Source organism: Lissotriton helveticus, chromosome 9, assembly GCF_964261635.1.
Source record: "Lissotriton helveticus chromosome 9, aLisHel1.1, whole genome shotgun sequence".
NCBI classification, from domain to species: Eukaryota; Metazoa; Chordata; class Amphibia; order Caudata; family Salamandridae; genus Lissotriton; species Lissotriton helveticus.
In genome coordinates this window covers 870,618,726-870,640,957 of record NC_136070.1, presented here as the reverse complement: position 1 = coordinate 870,640,957, position 22,232 = coordinate 870,618,726, and the positions used below count along the sequence as shown (strand labels likewise).

At 41.2% G+C, this 22,232-nt stretch overlaps 1 protein-coding gene across 2 annotated transcripts in view; it reads right to left on the bottom strand.

Moving 5' to 3' along the window:
* LOC144783021 (C5a anaphylatoxin chemotactic receptor 1-like) overlaps positions 1-22,232 on the bottom strand; it is a 137,242-nt gene that overhangs the window by 70,222 nt on the left and 44,788 nt on the right. Inside the window, exon 1 of one of the 2 annotated variants that reach the window (XM_078662209.1) lies at positions 3,832-3,985. The exons of the other annotated variant lie outside the window; for it this stretch is intronic. The gene's annotated coding sequence lies outside the window, so the exon portion shown is untranslated. Of the gene's footprint in view, positions 1-3,831; positions 3,986-22,232 lie in introns of those variants that run through there. 2 annotated transcript variants of the gene reach the window in all.

Sequence of the window (22,232 nt, the reverse complement as noted above, 5' to 3'; positions counted from 1 at the left end):
CCATGAGCTGCAGAGCTGCAGAACTCCTGCGGGACCAACAGTAAAGAAAAAACTATTTTTAGCACCTTCATGACCACCTCTTTAAATGCTTATTCCTGAATAATGGCTGAACAGATTTACATCAAATCCCAAAAAGCACACTTTCTGAGTAAACGTCCAACGTTCCGCAAAACTGATATCTGATGTAATTCTGTTAAGTTGTTTTTCCTGTAGCTGCCACATAAAATCCCAATGAGAATTAACATGGGAAATCAATGTTTTGGAACACACCTTTTTTCCTTGGTACTGCTTGGCGGATCATCCCATGCATTCAAGGAAGGAACTGAGGTGGGTGATTTTTATTGTTTTTTGGAAAGTTTGGTGCTGATTAGTCTCAATGGCACCAAAGTTATTAGCGAAAGAAAAAATGCCCTTCCTATGAAACTCTGCCTGAAATATAACTACACAGAGGCAACCAGCACTGTGTAATTGAAATATACACACAGGGGCTCTCCCAGTCCCAGTACAATGAAGACAGCATCCACAGATGAACAGTCGCTGCAGATTTGAGATTTGCTTTTCCTGGCGAGGTGCTTTCACATTTCACTTTTTTGTACAAACTTTTATTTAAAAAAGTATTGTGAGCAGTCTATTGCAGTAGATAAGAGATTCGCTCATCTCTGATCCTCTCCCCTGTGGCCACCCCTGCGAGTTCTCTGATAGGCAGTAACCTTTGTCTGCTAGAATAGAAAGCAATGGACCCCCACAGACAGTCTCCTCTTTTTATTTGTAATCAAACCAAATGCCCCAGGAGTCGAGCATTGGGCATCTTTGCTCTGGAATGGCACCACTGTAAACCAGGTGCACCAGTCCAGTATGCTCATCCCCACCGCACGCTTTGAATGTTGGTATGTCTGGGTAAATGAAGACATCCCAGAAACTCAATAACATTTTGGCTGCAGGTCCAAGCTATCTTTAATTAGGCGATTAATGGAGTGGCTCACCCGTCTTTCTCCAACCCCTCCAAAAACATTCTCTCCCTCCATAGCGGTGAACCTGTCTGTTAGAATATCTCTTGTCTCTGTGATGCTCACTCCCTTTGTGGGACTCCACTTGTTAGAGTCTCCCTGGGTGAGATTTCAACTATGTGACACTTTCTGCCTGTTAAAATACTTGGGGATTATTTGCAAGTGTCTCTTTAAATTCCATCCCGTTTGCAAACCCCTGTTTAGGCACTGGATGGAATTATAAGTTTAGTTTTATTTAACACATCTGATAGTTATTAGATGCAGTATATAATCCAACATTAATTATGATTGGGCAGGTGAAACCTGCCAAAATTTAACAGGAGAAAACATATGGAACTTATGGGCTTTTTAAACACCAAAAACCGCATGGTTTTCCCCATATACTCATATTAGGTGTTATTTATCACACCCGATACATAACACACCCCATGGTATCATTATTTATCAGGGGTGATAAATAACGCATCAACTCGTTATCAGGCCCTTGGTGTCTATCTGAATATGTGTCTGGTGAGACTCATTGGAGTTTGACTGTCTGCTTGTGTGGGACTCTTTCCTTGTTTAATAATTCGTGTGTGTGACTCTGTGTGGTGGGCTATGTACCTGTGTATCACTACATATTTGACAGTCACTAACTGTGTCTGACACTGTCTGAAACGTTCTTTGTGTACGTCTCCAGTATTGCAGCTGTTGATAAAGATGTGCAATGCATGTCATAAAGAAAAGATAATCTGCTGCGCTCAATTTACTATTTATTTGTGAGATTGCAACCATGCGATGCACTTCAGCAATTCTCAGAGGTGGGAAGTATAGAGCAGTGATTATTGGATGGGCAGTCGGGAAAATCCCCAACTTCTCAAATAGGCTATATAGGGGAAAATAATCTGGCTTGCATGCGGTATGTCAAATGAGACTGAATCATATTCATTAAAGCTTAGGCATTTATTGACATTCCTTTGCAGGGGTATTCCAACATTTATCAGCAGGATTCATTTTCTTAAGTAATTAATGGCAAGCAGCAAATGGGATCTGCTAGTTTACAGATGGAAAGGGAAGCAGAAGTTGATATCCTAGAATTGGCGTTATGGCCAGAGCTGCCGACTTTGGATTTGAGAAACTAGGTTCGAGTCTCTGCTTGGCTAAATATCCTGTGATTCTGGGCAGATCACTTAATCTCTCGGTGCCTCCTAAACATGGATGTGTCCTTGTGTGACGTAACTGGTTCTCATGTAAAGTGCTCCAATACCTTCGGTTCGAGTTGACACTATATGAAACTGCATAAATAAATAAAAATAATCTTTGGCAAATGCCCAATTGGAAGCTGCCATACAGTCACCTACACTGCTCCCCTTCGCATTTAGGACTGCATTACTGTTTTGTGTACCTCTGACCCACTATAAAGCCAAAAGTTTCCTTAGCAGAGAAAATACAATACAATTCTGCTTTATGAGAGTGGCTTATGGTTCCAGTATTGGTAGAACTGAGTTGTGCCTGGAAAGAAATTGACAGCTTACAGTGGCATAAGTGGCAATGGATATGTATACGTTTCAAAACTGTGGCTTGAGTGGCAATAGATATTGTGGAAGTTTCATATCTGGGCTGCCGCCATTTCGTGCTGATTCCCCACGTGGCATCCCCGTCCATTGCAGGCCAATCAGGGTCCTTTGTATGAGGTCTGATCACATAAATGGAAATAAGGATGATTTTGACAGATGTTGTTCTAGATATAGCTGTCCCTGAAGAAGACAGTAGAATTACAGTAAAGCTGAAACATGCCAACTTAGGACACGGTGTATAAACTAATGTCATATTTGATCTGCTTATAAATGGCAGTTCAGGGCGTGTTTTTTAACTGCTGTCAGATATTCTGCTTCCATCGTTTTACAGAAGCAGCATGTGATGAGTTTATATACTTAAAAATTGAGCATGCTAAATTGTTATATTGATTCTATACCTTGTGTGTCTTTTTTCATGCAGTTACTGTGTGCAACATTAACACCCACCAACCACAGGATTCTTTAAACATGTGATTTCACATTAATTTCCCCTAGTCTATTCCAGTCATTGTAACTCAAAAACTTTAGGTGTCTGTCACCTGATGAAATGTGACTAAGTTATCATTGTGGACAATATCTGGCAAAGGTGGTGTGGGCCATAATGCAAGCACGGGGAATCTGTCCACCCATTACTCTGGCTGAATAGTAAAAGACAACCATAACTGGGGTTCAGTGGACGCCTCACATACTTAGGCCCTGGTGACACTGCATCTGCTGCACTATTGATAGCTGTGCCCCTGACGGTTGTAAATAATAATGCCTGAAGTAATGGACGAACAATTAAGTAAACATGCACTAATGGAATCCATGCCTCCTGCCAATGTAAAAAAAAAATGGACGTATTGAAATTGGCTATAAGAAATAAACATCAGTAGTCTTCTTCTCTGTGAATTGTAGTGCTCTTGGCAATTGTTTCTTAGTGTGTTTTGGCTATTAGAGCCTCGAGCCAGCCTTTGGTCAATAAATGAACTAATAATCATTGTGTGCTTTCGAGCATGTGGATTCGTATTTGTGGAGTTCGAAGTAGCTGCTCAACAGGGCAGCACATAAGATCATCGTCTTGGCCAAAGTAAATCCATTGCTGCATTTTTAAATAAATGACGCATTTTAAAATCCATATCTTAGTCAAATGCACGCTAAAATGAAGAAAAGTGTATTTAATGTTAAAACCATATGTACTATTTTCAGTTATCGTTACGTCATCAGTTCTCCCGGTGAAGAGATTCTCACCTTTACGCCCTCGGGTACCAGATGTCTGGTGAACCTACCTTGTGAACAGGTTGAAGTAAGGTCCCCCTGCGTCCGGGTACACGCGCAGTACGTCCCCTGCCGTCTGCAAGACCAGGAGAGTTCAAAGCAGCATCTCCCCGTCCAGAGCAGAGCCTCTGAGGCAAGAAGGCATGTGCTCTCTCTCACTCTTTGGTAACTGATGCCATATCTGTCTCAGTTGTGTTATTCATTTCCTGCGGTTATTCATTTCCTGCAACCTTCTCCTCTGGGTGACTTGTCAGAAAGCTCTTCGAAAGAGGAAAGCAGATCCCTATTTGCTCGCTCGCACCCCCTATGCCCCAAAGCCTCACGTGGACCCCACAGAATGAGCTCTACCTAAAGCAGCAGCAACTTTATCTGAATTGTGAATGCCCTTAATTTTGGCTCCTTCACAGTATTGCGCATTGTGTGTTTTGCTCGCCAGGGTGCCACGTCCTCTGCAATACTAGAGTTTGGGCCTCTGTGAAATGTAGATAGCCGGATTGTCTGCTTCCGGTTCGTTGTTTTCATTTCTGGCGTTCCCCTTCACCAGGGATAGAGGGGAGGTTTTATTTGTGCTGGTGGTTGGTTCCGGCGGGCACCTGTGTTCATTTTTGTGGACCAATTGTTTTTTATCATCGGACTCTGACCCAGGGCAACAAAAACGGGGGGAAGAAGGAGGAAGATGAAAAGAAGAAAATAATAACAAACGGGACACCATGGAATCAAAAGTGATATAAAGAGGGAGTGGGAGGAACTGTGAGGCGCAGTGAAAATAACAACAGGCAGAAATAATCCAATACTCCAGGATTTGGCAAGAACAGAACTCAGGAACAACTTTCTTTGCAGCAGTGAGTCAAGCATGAGCATGTAACACAATTGGGTAGTGCTTCCTCACAACTCGTGATGAAGTTTGGAAGCCAGAGTATATCCAGGCCTGAAAGTAGCTACTGCCTTCCAGCCTAATGAGGTGGCTGTCTGTGTCCCTTACTGTGTTGCTTTCAAACATAGGTGGCTATCTGTCACTACATATGCATACATGCACGTCTCCTGCTCAACATACATAGTCCTGAGAGCAGCTTGCATTAAATTTATTCCAAATTTGCCTTGGTACAAAACTTCCCGCAAAATAGCTCGTTCACTGTTCTCCAGAGTCCTGCAGACCAAAGGTTTTCACCGAGCGCTCCCCCTAACTGCAGACCTATCCTGGGGTCTCATGCTGATTGTCCTCCACGGTGGCATTATCAGAGTAGTGCAGTGGCATGCGAAGCCCACATTATCACCACCTATGAAGATGAGTAATCCTCAAAATAGAAGACACATGAAGGTAATGACCTTGACTACGTCTTACTCTGGATCTACCAATCACTGCGGAAATGACCACGAAATGACCGGAGAAGGCGATTAAGGAGGTAATATGAGAGTTGCAGAGCAGCACTTTGTCTTGCAAACTGCCATCTCTCCTGATAACCAGAAACATAATGAGGGTGCCCTACTCAGGGCCCACAGGTGAAATATTGATGCTGGGAGTTTTTAAAGTTCTCAGAGAGAGGATTGACTCTGCTATCAGTTTAAACTTATTTGCCATTGCGATTGAACAGGTTGATTGCCATACTCTTCCGTATTCCTGTAGGGGCCACACTTTCATTTAGATTTGTCAACTATGCAAGATATACTGATAAACGACATTTTAAGAAAGACACTGAGTTCTGAGGTCGCAAGCGAATCGCATGAGTCTACCTTTTTTGCTTCTATAATCTCACTGTGCTTGTTGTTTGAGGCAATAAAGCCTAGTGCATGGACAACTAGTAATATCCTTTTCCTCTAAATGTACGCACATATATATCAAAGCGCATATATATATATATATATATATATTGCTGCACACTTTTCGTATCCCGAAAAAGAAAGGCCGGCACGCTGGTATCCAATTGCAAAATTTTTAATCACCAAACCCCCCTGACCCCTTACAGACGCGTTTCGCCTTCACAGGCTTCGTCAGTGTAACATTACTGTGTGGTAAAAATCACCATTTTAAAGACATTGGTTATCCACCTGCTTCATTAACATAAACGAAGGACATCTTTTTTTAAAATGCATTGTGGTCGCCATTTTGTAGTGTGCAAATAGCATTGCTTTGCTTGCTCTATCATGGTGATTAGTGTAAAAAGTGCATAGTGCTCAGTTTAAAAACAAGTAACATTATTTCAATAAATCAATACTTTTTTTACATTCATTCAGTTAATGCAGTAACTAGGATTGGGATACACTTTGGGTGTTTTAAAAAAAAACCATTTCTTTCCCAAGTCATCCTCTTTGTGTTATTTCGCCCTGAATGGGCGTTCAGTTAAACAGTGCAAAATCAACAGTACAAGCCAAAACTACAAGGCATTGGATGTCAAAAAAGGAAGTGAAGCTGTTATTCAATTCTAATTCTTTGATTATAGTTTCCTTCCCATTACTGACTCCATCGTGCTCACAAGCGAACCCAAAGTTCTTCATTGTTGTTCAAACCCCAGGGAGCTATCGTTTTTAAATTAATGATGTGTTTTGATTCTAAGATGCGCAGGGCTTTTTCCCTATCACCTCCCCGTTCTGATTTGGGGACCTGATCCATGCAATAGTAGCTTAATTTCTCCCACTTGCTCTGATGGTGTGAGGCAAAGTGGCGGGCTACCGGATATGCTTTGTCATTATTGGTAATGGCCCGCATATGTTCAAGGACCCTAAGTTTCGCGGGTTTGATGGTACTACCAATATATCGTAGTTTGCATGGACAGGTTAGACAGTACACCGTGTACTCCGAGTTGCAATTAAGCAACTGTTTTATTTTCAAATTGGGTTTGTTCTCGCCTGTGCGATTTGGGTATTCAGATGTTTTTTCACTAAATTTGCATGCCTTGCATTTTAAACAAGGAAAGAACCCCACCGCTTTAGAAATCTGGACAGGTTTAATCACTGGTTTAAAGTGGCTGTGGACCAGATGATCCGCCAAAGACGGACATCTTTTGTATGTGATTAACGGTCTTGGCGGCAGATTTCCCTTGAGGATTCTGTCAGAGGTTAATAAATGCCAGTGTTTACGAAAAATGTTCGTTATTTCGCCTGATTTTGTATTGAATTCCGTAATCATACGGATCTCATCAGGTGCCTCAGTTTTTAATTTAGGAACTAGGAGATCCCTCCTGTTAGCTATAGAGGCTTTTACACTGGCCTGGGACAGGATATTCCTATTGTATCCCCTCTCCTCAAATCTGTTTTTCGCCTCAGCAGCAGCAAGAGTATAGTCTTGTGTAAGAGAACAATTTCTCTTAAGGCGTAAGAATTCGCCATATGGTACATTTTTTATTAAGCTTTTTGGATGGTATGACTTTGCATGCAAGACTGCATTCCCTGCAGTGGGCTTTCTGTACAATCTGGTGTTTAAGATGTTATTATGTACAAATACCTCCAAATCTAAATAATTAATACAGTTGGTGCTGATGGTGCTAGTAAACTTTAAATTAAGCGTATTAGTATTTAGTTGGGAAATGTACTCTTCTGCTGATTGGCGATCTCCCTGCCAAATTATAAAGAGGTCATCGATATACCTCGTCCACATAAGTATCTTATCCGTCCACTGCCGATTTGAGTCGTTCCAGGCTTCGTGCTTCTCCCACCATCCTACGAAAAGATTCGCATAGCTGGGGGAGAAGCACGAACCCATGGAAGTACCTCTTTTTTGATTGTACAGTGTCCCGTCAAACAGAAAGATGTTATTATACAGGCAAAACCTGATCATGGACAATATCATTGCACTGTGGGTATTAAAATGCTCCTGTTTGGTGTCCAGAAACCATTTAACAGCACACAGACCTTGTTCGTGATTAATACAGGTATAAAGGTTAACCACATCCAGTGTGATCAACAGCATTCCTGAATCCCAAGTAACATTGTCCATGATATTTAAAAAGTCTTGAGTGTCCTTCAAATAAGAGGGAAGGCTTCTTACAAAAGGAGACAGATAGGAGTCCACAAATCTGGAAGTATTTTCAAGCAGGCTTCCTATGGAGGACACTATTGGACGCCCAGGAGGCCTTTTGGCATGTTTGTGCACCTTTGGTAGGTGGTAGAACGTTGGTACTATAGGTGCATCACATTTTAAAAAGAGGTATTCGTCCATTGATAGCATTCCCTCTTTTTGCCAGTCATCTAGCATCTTGTGAAACGTTATAATGCTCCTGTTGTATTCCATTCCCGATATAGGAGTGTAGCATTCTTTGTCCTTTAATTGTCTGTGAGCTTCAGTTAGATAATGCTCTCGGTCAAATATCACGATGTTACCTCCTTTATCGGATGGTTTAATTTCAATTGAGGTGTCCTCTTTTAGAGATCTAATAGCTTGCCATTCTTTTTTCGTTATATTTGATCTTTTATCGTTTATCTTGTTTCTTGTTCCAGAAGCCATTTTATCGAGATCCTCTAGTACAGCTTCGTTGAAAAGATCAATTGCATCAAAATTGGTGATGGGTAATTTTTTTGATTTATTTTTCAGGTGACTAGGGTCACGTTTTTGTGCAATGTCATCTTGCAAAGAATTGTCTCCAGAAGTCGAGTTCAATGTCAGCTCTTGAGTTGGTGTCAAGAGATATAAATATATATATCTTTACAACATGGCCCACTTTCAGGCTCCTGGGCGCTCTTTGGCGGTGCGTCTGAGTTGCGGCAGAGCCACGCCGTAAAACAATCACATCTCTTTTCCCTGCAGGGCAATCCTCACGCACTCCGGGAACGTAATCAGCGATGTCCACACCGATAGTGTCGTTCAAGTTTCTTTATTCATGACAGCCAAGCCAGCAGCACAACTCTACGCGTTTCGGTCTCTATGGAGACCTTGCTCACGAGACTGACTAAAACCACATTTTTAAATTTTTGTGATATTTAACTTGAATCAAAGGTGACATCACTTCCTATTCAGTGCAGCTAAGCATTGTGGTACATGTAGTGCAAAAATACTAATCACACGTGGCGAATAAATGTGACATTCAATCTCCAAATATTCTGTTCCTTCAACCAATTTATAATACACTGTTGTTTCTTTTAAACACATAGACCAATCTAGGTTTTAGTGTTAGCAATAAGGATCTGGTGATTTTCATTTGGTATAAACGCTATACGGCACCGCGTGTCAATGTCTTTCACACCCTCTAGTGGGCTTCTACAATCTATTGCCAAATTTCACTGGTTGCAGAGACTCCTTGCTGCTGGACGTGTATCAACATTGCTCCAATTACTGTGGTCATAGTATGCTGTTGGCTTGGCTGTCATAAATAAATAAAGTTGAACTACACTATCGGTGTGGACTTTGCTGATTACGTTCCGGGAGAGCGCGAGGACTGCCCTGCGGGGAAAAGAGATGTGATAAATAAATATATATATATGTCCGTGTGGCTTGCATTACATTGGGAGCACCACACATCCGACTAAGATCAGGATCTTGGAACATCTCAGGGCCATTCAGAACAACGACCCTACCTACTCGGTGGCGAGACATTTTGAGATGTATCACCAGAGCAATAGAGACCAACTAAGTTTCTTCTGTATGGATCAAGTATCCGCAGATATAAGAGGAGGAAACAGGCTACTCAAGCTGCGGAGATTAGAATCCCAACATATAATTGACAACCAGACAAAAAGACCAGGGGGTCTTAATAGTGGAGAAGAGCTAGCTGTGCATTTATGAATCTGCTCGTGGTTTTGTGTGAAATCTTTGTACATTGGACATATCTGAAGTTTGGGAAAGTAGCCCATTCAGGGCCTAATTATTCTTTTCACACGTTAAATTGTTTTTCGTTTTGAGACTATATCATTGATGTTTTTAATTGCCCATCCAGGGCTTTATTTTGCAGAATGGCAATGTTAACAGACAACAGAATGGTGATATTGACCACTTACAAATGGTGGCATGCCTGACTTAAGGTTAAATAGTTGTCCTTTGCTAGTGTTAATGAAAATGTGTATTTAAATCTGCCTAATGGCGGCGCCGGCCACTATTGACAAAGGCGGTACCCAAAACGCGTCTAGTGTGTACTACGGCCCAATAAAAGGTTGTTGGGTCATGTTCCTGTGAGTGCTTGGTGCTTTACTGTACTAATAAGCTGTGGTCTTGGAGACCAGCGTGGTGTCCGTCACCCCGCATTCAGAGCACCCGGTCGAGAGTGGAAGGGAGCCTGACGGAAATTGAGCGTGGTATATATATATACGCATCAGGCTGCTGCAGTATGCAAGGAGATGCGGCAAGGTCACTGCTTGTTTTGATGGCTCCGTGATCCACTCGACTCGCCTGGAGCCTGCACTACGGAAATCGAGCCCATCCTTCCACACCACCAGCCCGGGACACCTTGATGCGGCATTCTGGGAAATGGAGTTCGCTATCGACGCAAGCGGGCCCTGATTGGTGCACAGACTGTGAAGGAAGGAGGGATACAAGTGCCGGCAATTATTTAAATCAGACCGAGAACATTAGAGCGGACCTTAACAGCTGACGGCGCTGAAGAAGGCATAACCGCCGAAATGCATCCGCCAGAGCTGGGACTCTTGAAATAAAACGGTGTCTAACCTGCATCTTCCTTGTGGCCTCTGTTCTTTTTCGTTTGAAGGGGAAGTTCGCCATATATATATATATATATATATATATATATATATATATATATATACTAGCAGCCCGTCCCGACCTTGTCCGGGAGCTTTTAGGCTTCCCCCTACCCCCGCCTGCCCCGACATTGCCCAGCAGCCCGTGCCCCCGACCGCGCCGTCCCCCGCCTGCCACCTGGCCCGACCCTCGCGTGGCCTGAGTCAATCCCCGACCCCCGCCTGCCCCGACATTGCCTTTTGTAACTCCCCGTTCCCCGCCTGGCCCGACACCCGCCTGCTTACCTCAGCCGCCGCTCCTGAGTTGACAGCTCCTCGCCGCTCTGCTCCTCACCGCTTGTCCGCCGCCGCTCCTCCCCCGCGCCATGTCCGCCTCTCCGCTGGTGGCACCGCCGCTGGCCTGTCCGCTGCTGTTCACGTGACCGCTCCTCCCCCGCGCCATGTCCGGAGCTCCTCTGACACCGCTCTGATGCCGCTCCTCGACGTGAGCACGCACGTCGCGGCCGGCGCTACTTTGGGGGGGGACTACTTTTTTTTTAATAAACATTTTTTTAAATAAGGTTTATTTTTAAAGTTTATATAGCCTATAACCATCTACACACCCTGATGATTTCTACGGTGTATCGGGTGTGTAGATTGGTGCAGTGGTTCCGGAGTTTACCCGCCTCAAAGCCTGAAAGTTTCTCCTTTATTATAGTAGTACTAGCAGCCTGTCCCGACGTTGTCCGGGGGCAATCAGGCTTGCTCCCTAACACTGTGGCGACGCAAACGACCTTTGTCTATGCGCTGCAAAACCAAACCCTGTTCATAACCTGCCATGGCATCTCAACCCCCAGTACACAAAGGCAGTATGTACCCATTCCACACGCCCCGCTGCAGTCCGCCAAAGTTTACCGCTCAGCCCGCTCCAGGCCGCCTTAGTTCACCGCAGTCGCCCAAACCCAGGGCCCAACCACCTCCTCAGCCCAAGTTTACCGCCACCTTCAGTGCCCCCAATCAGCCACACACGCCATGCTCCCTAACACTTTTGCCACGCATCCGACGCTGCAAACGACCTTTCTCTGTGCGCTGCAAAAGCAAACCCCGTTCATAACCTGCCATGGCGACTCAACCCCCACTACACAAAGCCAGTATGTACCCATTCCACATGGGGCTGCAGTCCGCCAAAGTTTACCCGTCAGCCTGCTTCAGTCCACCTTAGTTCACCGCTCCTCCCCGCGCTTGACGTACCTCAGCCTGCTCCTGACGTACCTCAGCCTGCTCCAGTCTGGCAAAGTTCTCCGCTCCTCCCCGCGCTCCACCAAAGTTTACCGGTCAGTCTGCCTTAGTTCACCGCTCCTCCCCGCGCTTGACGTACCTCAGCCCGCTCCACTCTGGCAAAGTTCTCCGCTCCTCCCCGCGCTGATCTCCGCCGCTCCTCCTCGCGCTCCTGTACGCCGCTCCTCCCCGCGCTCCTGATATCAGCACGCAGGTTGCGGCCGGCGCTACTTTCGAGGGACTACTTTTTTTTATCTTTAATTTTTTAAACAACGTATATATTTTATTTTAATATAGCCTATGTCCATCTGCACACCCTGACAATTACAATGATGTATCGGGTGTTTGAATTGGCGCTGTGGTTCCCGAGTTTACCCGCCTCAAAGGTTCACAGTTCTTACTTTATAATAGTAAATGTAAATGTAAATGTGTTGGACTAGTAAAGCGCACAGCTGCCCGTAAGCGTCCCGGCGCTTGCTTAGGGAACCCGTCCTGGTATTCCCCTGTGAGAAACCCCGGCAGGGTGTCCACAAGGTGAAAGCCAGGCATCCCGCCGCGAGGGGCCGTAGTAGTATAGATATATATATATATATATATTCACTGAAAAAACCATAGGTTATAGACCATATATAGTTAGGAATTAGCATTTACAAAACCTTGAAAATTCACTGAAAAAACCATAGGTTATAGACCATATATAGTTAGGAATTAGCATTTAAAAAACCTTTTTTTACTCACACAAAACCATTGAAATTCCATATATAGTTAGTTGTACTAACTATATATCGCGCACCCGCAATCCACTGCTGATCATGTCACATATTACATCATTCATGACATGGTCAGTGACATCACTGATGGCATCACTGATGACATCTCAAATGACATCACTGATGACATCACTGATGACATCTCAAATGACATCACTGATGACATCACTGATGACATCTCATTTGACATTACTGATCACATTACTGATGACATCATTCATGTGATAATACGATGAACCTCTTCAGACTCTAATATAACCTTAGATACACTCAGTGTAAACAGACACTCACAGACTGTCACTCATCCATGGAGTTACTCAGACACTTAGTCAGTCATGCAAAGAATCAATCACACCTCCATTTCCTCAAATATACAGTTATACACACCTTACTTATTCAAACATATACTAACACATATTTACTCTCTTTTACAATGCCTGATACAAGTACACAATGATCCATACAGCCACTCACACATTCACTGGCTCTTATGCACAGTTATTTATATATGTCATCTGTCACATGTACTGTGTTTTACATATGTACTTACTTTGACATGTAGCACTGAGATATCCATTCACTCACCAATGCACTCAGTCAACCGCCCATACAGGTGTTTCCACATGCACTTTTGAACCCATACATCTAGTGAATCAACTGCTCACACATCTATGCACAGAGTCATACACCTCCCAGCCACCCACACACACACACTCAGTCTCCCATACAAATACTTGGGCAACCAATCAATAACCCATATACTTACTCATATAGCTACTGATCAACACATGCAGCAGTTTACAGAACAACAGACATAATGATGCACAAATTAAGACAGTTTAGTCACTAACTCATGCACTCAGTGACACACATTTATTCACTCACTCATACAGTCAATCATGCACCTAATAAATCCTTCATCCAGACACTTATACATCCACTCATTCTTCAATATGTAAGACATATTTTAACTTTACAGAAACATACAGTCACTGGATGTTGTCATCAGTGATGTCATCAGTGATGTCATTTGAGATGTCATCAGTGATGTCATCAGTCATGTCACTGACCATGTCATGAATGATGTAATATGTGACATGATCAGCAGTGGATTGCGGGTGCGCGATATATAGTTAGTACAACTAACTATATATGGAATTTCAATGGTTTTGTGTGAGTAAAAAAAGGTTTTTTAAATGCTAATTCCTAACTATATATGGTCTATAACCTATGGTTTTTTCAGTGAATTTTCAAGGTTTTGTAAATGCTAATTCCTAACTATATATGGTCTATAACCTATGGTTTTTTCAGTGAATTTCAATGGTTTTTTAATAGCAAATATCAAAAGCTGTAAAATGTATTCTTCTTTAAATCAAAAAATATATTTTATATGTTTATTAATAATTTTTTTTATTATTATTTTTTTTTGTTCGCTCCCGGTTCGCGAACCGGGAAGCTTCCCGTTAGCTCAATTTGGTGCCGCGACCTGGTCCGCGAACCGGTAAACGTTCCGTTTGCGCAACTGCCGCGTTAGAAATCAACATCGTGACGCGTCGCGGAAGCGCGACGTATCACGTTGTCGCGTAATGCACATTTTTTACAAGAGGAGCCCCGGGTATCTCATCATAAAAATAGTTTCATTTGGCGGTTTTTTCCTTTTCCTGAAGGACAGAAAAAAGTTAATGCTCGGTATGTGACGTGCCTCATATGCAAAGACGACTTATCTAGAGGCACAGATAAGAAGTATAGTTACGGCAACTATACTATGCACCGTCACATGCAGAGGTGGCATCCACTAAATTACAGCCGGGCAGAGATGCGTGACCTCCAGGACAACCCACCAACTCCTGTGGCCAGGACATCGGCACAGGTATCTCTGTCGGGGCCAGAGGCACGGGAAACAGTGCCAAACATTCAGGAAAACTTTGTCCACATGAAGATAGTCTGTATATATTGCGGTACCTTACTCTCATGTGGCAATATGAGTGTTAATTTAATAAACAGAGCATATGAAAACCACAAGTGCTCTAAACGCCCCAAAAAATAAAAAATAAATTCCTCCTGTTGAGCCCTTTCCAATGCCTGTTTTTGTTGTTTCCCCCCCAAAAAAACCCAAAAAAAAACATAAAATTGTTCAAAAAATACAAAAAAAACTAAAAATGTTCAGAAAAATAAAAAAAAATATAAAACAACAAAAACATTAAAAAAAAGTTCTTTTCAGAACTACCTCCCCTTTATAAAAAAATTGCTAGAATGTTTAGCACTCTGGCAAGCTCTATTTCTTTTGGTTCGCTTCCCGGTTCGCTCGCCGGTACGCGAACCGGGAGCGAACCCAAAAAAAAAAAAAAAAAAAAAGAAGAGTAAGTATAAGGGAAGTAAACAGAGAGTAATGTTAAAAGAAAGACAGCTATAGGGACTAAACCAGAGATACTGTTTAATAGATGTATTTACCGAAGAAAAGATGGAAGAGGATATAATTGTGAAAAACAAAATAGATAAGGAAGTGAAAGAAAAAAAGGACAGTAGAAGAATAACAAAGAAGAGTTTCTTAGAGAATGTGAGTGAATGTTCAAAATAAGATTAAAACATGTGGAATAACAGAGAGAAAAAACAGAAAGCAGAAAAGAAGAAGTAACAGAAAAAGAATAATTGAAACAGCAAAGAAATCTAAATAACATAGGGGCATATTATCAACATAGGCAATACAAGTTTTGCAGCTTTTATCGGCAGAAATGTGTCGCTAAAGCTGCTTTTGCGGCAGAAAACTGCCGCTAAAACCGCTTTTGCAGCAGTTTTCTGCCGATAAAAACAGCAATAATTTTATTGGCTGTGTTCATAATATGCCCCTTAGTGTGCTTCAACTACACAGAGAAAGCATAATGAACAAGTAGTGAAACAGTGATCAGTCAGAGACACTAAGAGTAATAGAGACGGAGTGAGTGAACAAGAGTGAGGAACTATGAGAAGAGAAAGACTGAGAAAAGGAGTGGAAGGAGTAGAGTAAGTAAGTAATAGAGAAAGGAATGAGGGAAGTAGCAAAGGCAGGAAAGTGAGGGTTAAAGAAATGAAGCAGTGGAACTAATAGTAGTTAAATGTGATAGAAATGAAACGAAAAGAGTACAAAACATTTACCTTATAATTGTCGTTAACTTAGTCACTTGTTATTTTTATACTTTCAATCTGTGAAAGAGATAACAAACATTTGAAAAATATTAAAACATGTATTTAAAAATTAGAAAAGACAAGGGAAAAGATTGAAGGACAAACAGTTTTTCAACAACTTTGACACTTACAGAAGCTTCTGCTTCTCCAGGCCCCCTACACAGTCCTAAAGATATACATTTTAAACTAACAGTATCTTGATGCAGATGAAGTAAGGCCTATCTTGGAACATGGTGCATCTTTTGCACTGCTGTTGTCTCAGAAAAGTGACGCAATGGCAGCGCAAAAGAGGTGCACAATCATCATAAAACTGTTCCTAACATTTTAAATGATTGTTTCAGGATGGCAATAAGGTGTGGCCTACTCAGGGTTGCAGATCAAATTTAGGCTTGTTCAAGAGTACAGAGGAGATAATACATGTGCAGGCCAACCAATAAAGTTCAGACTTCCTCTGTTTCCCTGGACAGGCCTAAACTTCATCTGCACAATGTGATTCGTAATGTTAGGAAACACAGGTAATGTATTTCAAAAACGTGCAATTTCTTTTGCTCATTTCACAATCACATCACTTGTGTTTCCTTTGGTTAGGTATCTCATTGTGCAGATGTAGTCCAGCATATGAAAGAGTACGCACTGCATGCAACAACTTTGACACTTACTGAAGCCTCAGCTTCTCCATACCCCCTACACAGTCCTAATTATATACATTTTAAACTGACGGTATCTTGCTGGAAATGAACTGAGGCCTATCTTGCAACATGGTGCATCTTTTACACAAAAGTGACGGAACAGCGGCGTAAAAGAGGCACACAGCCTTCATAAAACTGCCCTTAACATTTTAAATAATTGTTTCTAGATGCTGATAAGGTCTAACCTATCCACAGATTTGTTTCAGGTAAGTCCTACTCAGGGTTGCAGATGAAATTTAGGCTTGTTGAAGAGTATAGAGGAGATAAGTCTCCTGGAACAGGCCTAAACCTCATCTACACAATGTGATGTGTAATGTTAGGAAACACAGGTAATAAAATTGAAAAACGTGCAATTTTTTTTGCTCATTCCACAATCACATCACCTGTGTTTCCTTTGCTTAGGTATCTCATTGTGGAAATGTAGTCTATCATATGAAAGACTACGTAGAATGTGAGCACTGTATGCAACAACTTTGACACTTACAGAAGCCTCACCTTCTCCATGCCTCCTACACAGTTCTAAATGTACATCATAAATACAAACAGTACAGAATTAATTATACATGTTAAATGGTTTATTTTTGCTGTTCTCAGAATGTATCAAATTTCACTAAAAACAGTGACTTGAAGGTATTCATCATATAACAGCGGGGAAAAAAAACACAATCAAAATGATTGTGTTTAAAAAACCCATATAACATAACCAATCAGAAATCAGAACTCCTCAAAAGTAACTTACTTTCCATGACGTCGAAGGATGTCCTATGAACAGCTTACACTCGGTTGTGCTGTTTTTATTTTCAGCCCGCCACTTTCTGAAAGAAAACCTCCATCGTTTTGAAAAATATGTTACATACAATAAATGACTTCTCGCTCTCTACCACACGTTTCCACAAGGCCAAATCATGTAAGAGCCATTTATAACTCTTGGAATTCTTGTAAGCAAATCCCGTCATTTTCTATTTCCGCAACTTTCAGAAAGAAAACGTTCAAGATCACTTTCACAATCCTGGACTAGTAATATCTTACCCTTCTTGCTCACTCATGTTCTACATTTCCTATGACACTGATACTGCTTACTATGAAGCAGACTTACACTACCTCTATGACTACTACAATTATTTAATTCTCTACATCACTTTTAATCACAAAGCAATATAAAACAGTAGATAAAATTATATCAACCCCTAGAATCATTATACGCCAGTTACCTACCCTAAATTCTCTTTTCTGAAAACAGAAAGTAAGAATATTTTTAAGTAAAAAGGCAACATTGTATCGTAGTCAAATGGGAATAATTTCAGAAACAGCAAATTTTTTTACATTTTTAATAAGCTGTGTGATAAGCGGATCTTGTCAAATGACCATCATGCCATATAATAGCTGCAGTTACAAATGTTCTTCCTAAAATCAACGACTGTGTAGCCACAACATTTGTAATTAAAGTTGAAGACTTACTTTCATCAGGTTTATATAGTTGGATTTTTAAAATGACATTATAATCAAAAGTTTGGACAAATAATCTAGACAGCATTGCAGACTTACATTCCCTCTACTCCATGTCTTGATTGGCTGCTTGAATTAGCTTATAAAAAGAAACAGTTTTTCTGAACTCATTCAAAGTGCAGTTATTTTTCCATGACGTCAAGTGTTATGGTAAGAACACCGTTTGCTTTGGGAAATACTCTGTTGTCCTTCAACTAATCTCTGCCCACCACTTTCTATAAGAAAATCTTCTTTTTTTCCAGGAACTATTTAAAACACAAAAATAACTTTTGACTCTGTACTACACTTATCCTCAAGGCCAAATCGTGTAGGAGCCATTAGAACCTCTTGAAATTCCTCAGAGCAAATCCAGAGATTCCTTCTCTAAAATTTTGGTTTTAAAAACACCAGGTAAGAATTTTTAAGGTCAAAAGGTAATTTTTTTTTTAAATTAAAACAGAATCGTTGCAGAATGACCAGCCATTTCTAGACTTTAAATAAGCTGTGTAATGTCCTGATGTTATTGAAGGACCATCATGATATATAATTGCTGCAGTTACAAAAGTCCTTCCTGATATTGACAACTGCGAAGCAACAAAATTTTTAATTAAAGTTGTCAATTTTGTTCCATCAGGCCTACATCGTTGGAACATTAAAATGACATACTGGCCATATGTTCGTATAAATAATGTTGACATCATTTCAGATTTACATTGGCTACACTCCATGTTGTGATCAGCTGCTTTTACTCGCTTATTAAAGGAGACTGATTTACTGTCTGGCAAAGTTAAATATATAAATCTTTCTGAGTCTACACTAGTAGTACTTGATACCCTACAGTTCTCGCAGTCATGCTGCCATTGATAAGAAAGCCCAAACAGGTGATCTACATCTACACCTTCAGCATGCAATACATCAAGCATATACATTAAAAACTCCTGACAATCTTGCTGAATATTTTGAGAGAATTGTGTTTGACCTGAACATCTGTCTAACAGATTTCGAATTTCAGACACACTTTCTATTTTTGTTCTATCAGTGCTACATTTCTCTAACACAGAATTTAACAAACTGCAAAATCTTTGATCAGAATTGACCACAATCTCTTCTTTTACATTTTCTAGAGAAAACAAAACATTAACCACTACATTAGCATAGCAGTTGACACCAGAACTGTTTTCAAATTGAAAACCAACAACATCTTCAACAGAATCCTTTTTGTTTCTGCTTATAATTTCAGGTTCATCGACTTTTCGTCTTTTTGCTACAACCTCCCTAGTATTGGTCACATTTCTTCGTTTCCGGCCTACCACACGTTTCTCAAACAAAGGATATTGAGGCAAATGTGGCGCATACTCTCTTCTTAACCTATTGTATTCCTTAACACAATCTAGATCCGCACAAATGTTTGTGACATCACACTCAATCAAGTACAATCCCGATAAAGTTCTAACTCGTGACAATGCCACATATGCCATACCCTCCTTGAACACAGAACTGCCAATATTCACCAATGCACTGTCTACACTTAAACCTTGCGATTTATGGATTGTCACCGCATATGCCAAGCAAACAGGAAACTGCTTACGGCGAACATATAAGTCTTTTACAAGCAAAAATCTAGCAGAACAACGACCAATTAGCTGTACTTCCTCAATGCCATCAAATTTAATTTTTAAAAATTCAATTCCATCTCTATTTCTGTATTTCACAAAATCAACAACATTACCCATTGATCCATTTACCAGACCTCTTTCAACATGTAAATTCCTTCTTAAAATTATACGGCAGTTTAAGCACACATTCAGAGTCTTTTCAAAACCTGCAGTTTTAGATATAGTCTTCTCTAATGAATCCAATTTTGTTTTCAAATTCTCAGACAAAATAATTGTTGATCCCATATGCTCTACTCTGTCAATAGCTTCCAGTTTCACAATCTCTTGCTTTTCTAAATGCAACATTTTGTTGTTGAAGATGGCACATTCTGCAAGAGTTGGCATCAAACATATTCCAGATTTCTTCTCAGTAATTTTCTGAAAAATATTCTCAGGCACAACATCTTGTTCTGGATATAAATTTGACAGTAATCGTGCATGTAAAGCTTCTTTCCCATGCTCGGTCACTTTTCCAATTCTAACATCTTGTAGAATATTCTTGTAATCTTCATCCTTCTCCTGACGCATATTTTCATGCAGTTCAGCATAATTGAAGTTTAACCATATATTGACGTTGCCAATGCTCCCTAGGCACTTCCTGGTATCTTCATGCGTGAGCATTTTGAACACAGGTTGTCCTTTCACTGGTGTCAGCTGCAGAAGATCTGCGAAAACAATGATGTGTTTGCCACCAAATAACACATCATACTCTGTTTTGAGAACTTCTTGCATTCTCAAATGCACAAAGGCAAGCATGACATTGGAAACCATGCTTACTTCCTCAATGATAAGAAGTTTCATTTTCCTCAAGACTCTTGAAACTTCACAACAAGCATCTCCAGATAACTTGTGGTATTGTAATTTGTTGTCATGCTCCACTGGCAGCATCAGTAGACGATGCAAAGTAATACCTTTAATATTATGTGCTGCCAGTCCAGTTGGAGCGGTGACAACACAAGACAGCGATGACTCAGTCCTTTCCTGCAAATAACATGAAATTGCTTTAATGAGGAAACTTTTTCCAGTTCCCGCTTCTCCACTCACGTACAGTCGAACAGGCTTCAACGACGTACATGAGCACTCTTTCTTCAATTTGCTTGGTAACTTCATCATATATTTTCCTCTGCTCAACGTTGAGTTGTCTTTCCAAGTCTTCTAAGTTAACCGCATCCTCCTGAGCATGTGCCATGGCTCTTTCCACGTCATTCATGGCAGTGGCAGCTTAATTTTCGATAACAGGTCCTCCTAGTGGATCCTGACTCAATGAAACAGAACTCTGACTGTCCTGAGAACTGTCTCTGGCAATCTCGGCTGCAATCGTTGCTTCCTGCTCGATTTCCGCATTCAACATTTCTAGATATTTGGGAAAAGCAGGACATTCTATGGTCTCCTTGGCGGCAGTGAAAGAGTCTTCGTAACAGAGGAAATCTCCAAGCAGTTCCTCTTCTGCACGCCAAGGCTTGAAAAGTTGCAAAAGTGCTAAATAGAAAAACTACTTTTTTTCAGGAGATTCGCCACTCAATTTTCGATGGTTTACCAAGTGGCATTTTCTTTGCTTGACCAGACATCCCTCACTTCCAATTACAGCATACACTCCTTTCTCAATATCTTCTTTGATGTTCCTCTTGAATATGTAATTTTGTAGAACCTCATACAGACAAACATTCTCGAGGTGACTGCTTCGATTTGGATAATATGTATCCAACATGTTGGTCTTCAAAATATCGGTACTGTTTGGCTCCTTTTCCGCCAAATACTCAATTTCCCGCACAGGTTTCAGAACTCGATTACGCGTTGCAGCAAGACCAAGACTCGCCCAAACGATACTCCTGGATTTGGCATAGAGACTTGCTGAAGACAACCGGTCAGAACATTCGTAAGCTCCGATTTCTCGATGTGACAACATCTTCAGACTGAAACTGTACAACTTCTTACTGAGGCTCTTTTCATGGGAAATGTCCTCCCACATATCCTTCAATTCTGTCTTTTCTTTTTTGGTGATGTAAGATGTCACATACCGAGCCACAGCCATACAGTTATCAGCCACAAACTGTATATCCATGTTAGCATTCCACATGGACAAAATCACTGGGTTGTAGTCGTTGATGTACTTGGACTCTTCGTTCCTCTTCAAATTGTATGTGTTTTTAGGTGATTTCTTCATCACATTATGTCGCAGCGAAGACATCAAACTGTTTACTCTTCCTTTAGAAATCACCGGTCGTGGAAAGCCGAAACGACATTTGGTGTAGAACTTGTCCTTGTTTCTGAATTTACGACGACAGTACTTTCCACAACGATGGCTTTGGAAACGTAGAACTTTTTCTCTTAGGCTTTTCTTCTCCTTTGCGTTTGGAACAGCACACGTAGAATACTGTTGTATGAAACTCATCACTAAGTCTTCTGGATCTGTTCCAAATTTAGGTGCATCCTTGATCCACAGCAGCATATGTATATGAGGAGCACGTCTTGCTTGGTACTCCTTTCTCCAGAAGAAATCCAACACCTCTCCAAGAGGTGGATTCTTCTTATTCATGATGAAAGACATCATAGCTTCAAATCTATGATTGAAGTACCTGCATACATTGACTGGATCCAAAGAGCACAGTTCTCCGGGTGTCTTGAATTTGATGTTTTCAATGTTTCCATTTGCCTCTCGTAGAAATTCAAGTAAGTCTTCCCAGCCATACTCGGCACAGCTCAGAGTGAGGAACCATGTGGGAGTTCCTAAGTTCCTCAGCATACATTTTAAATCACCATGACGACGGTACCA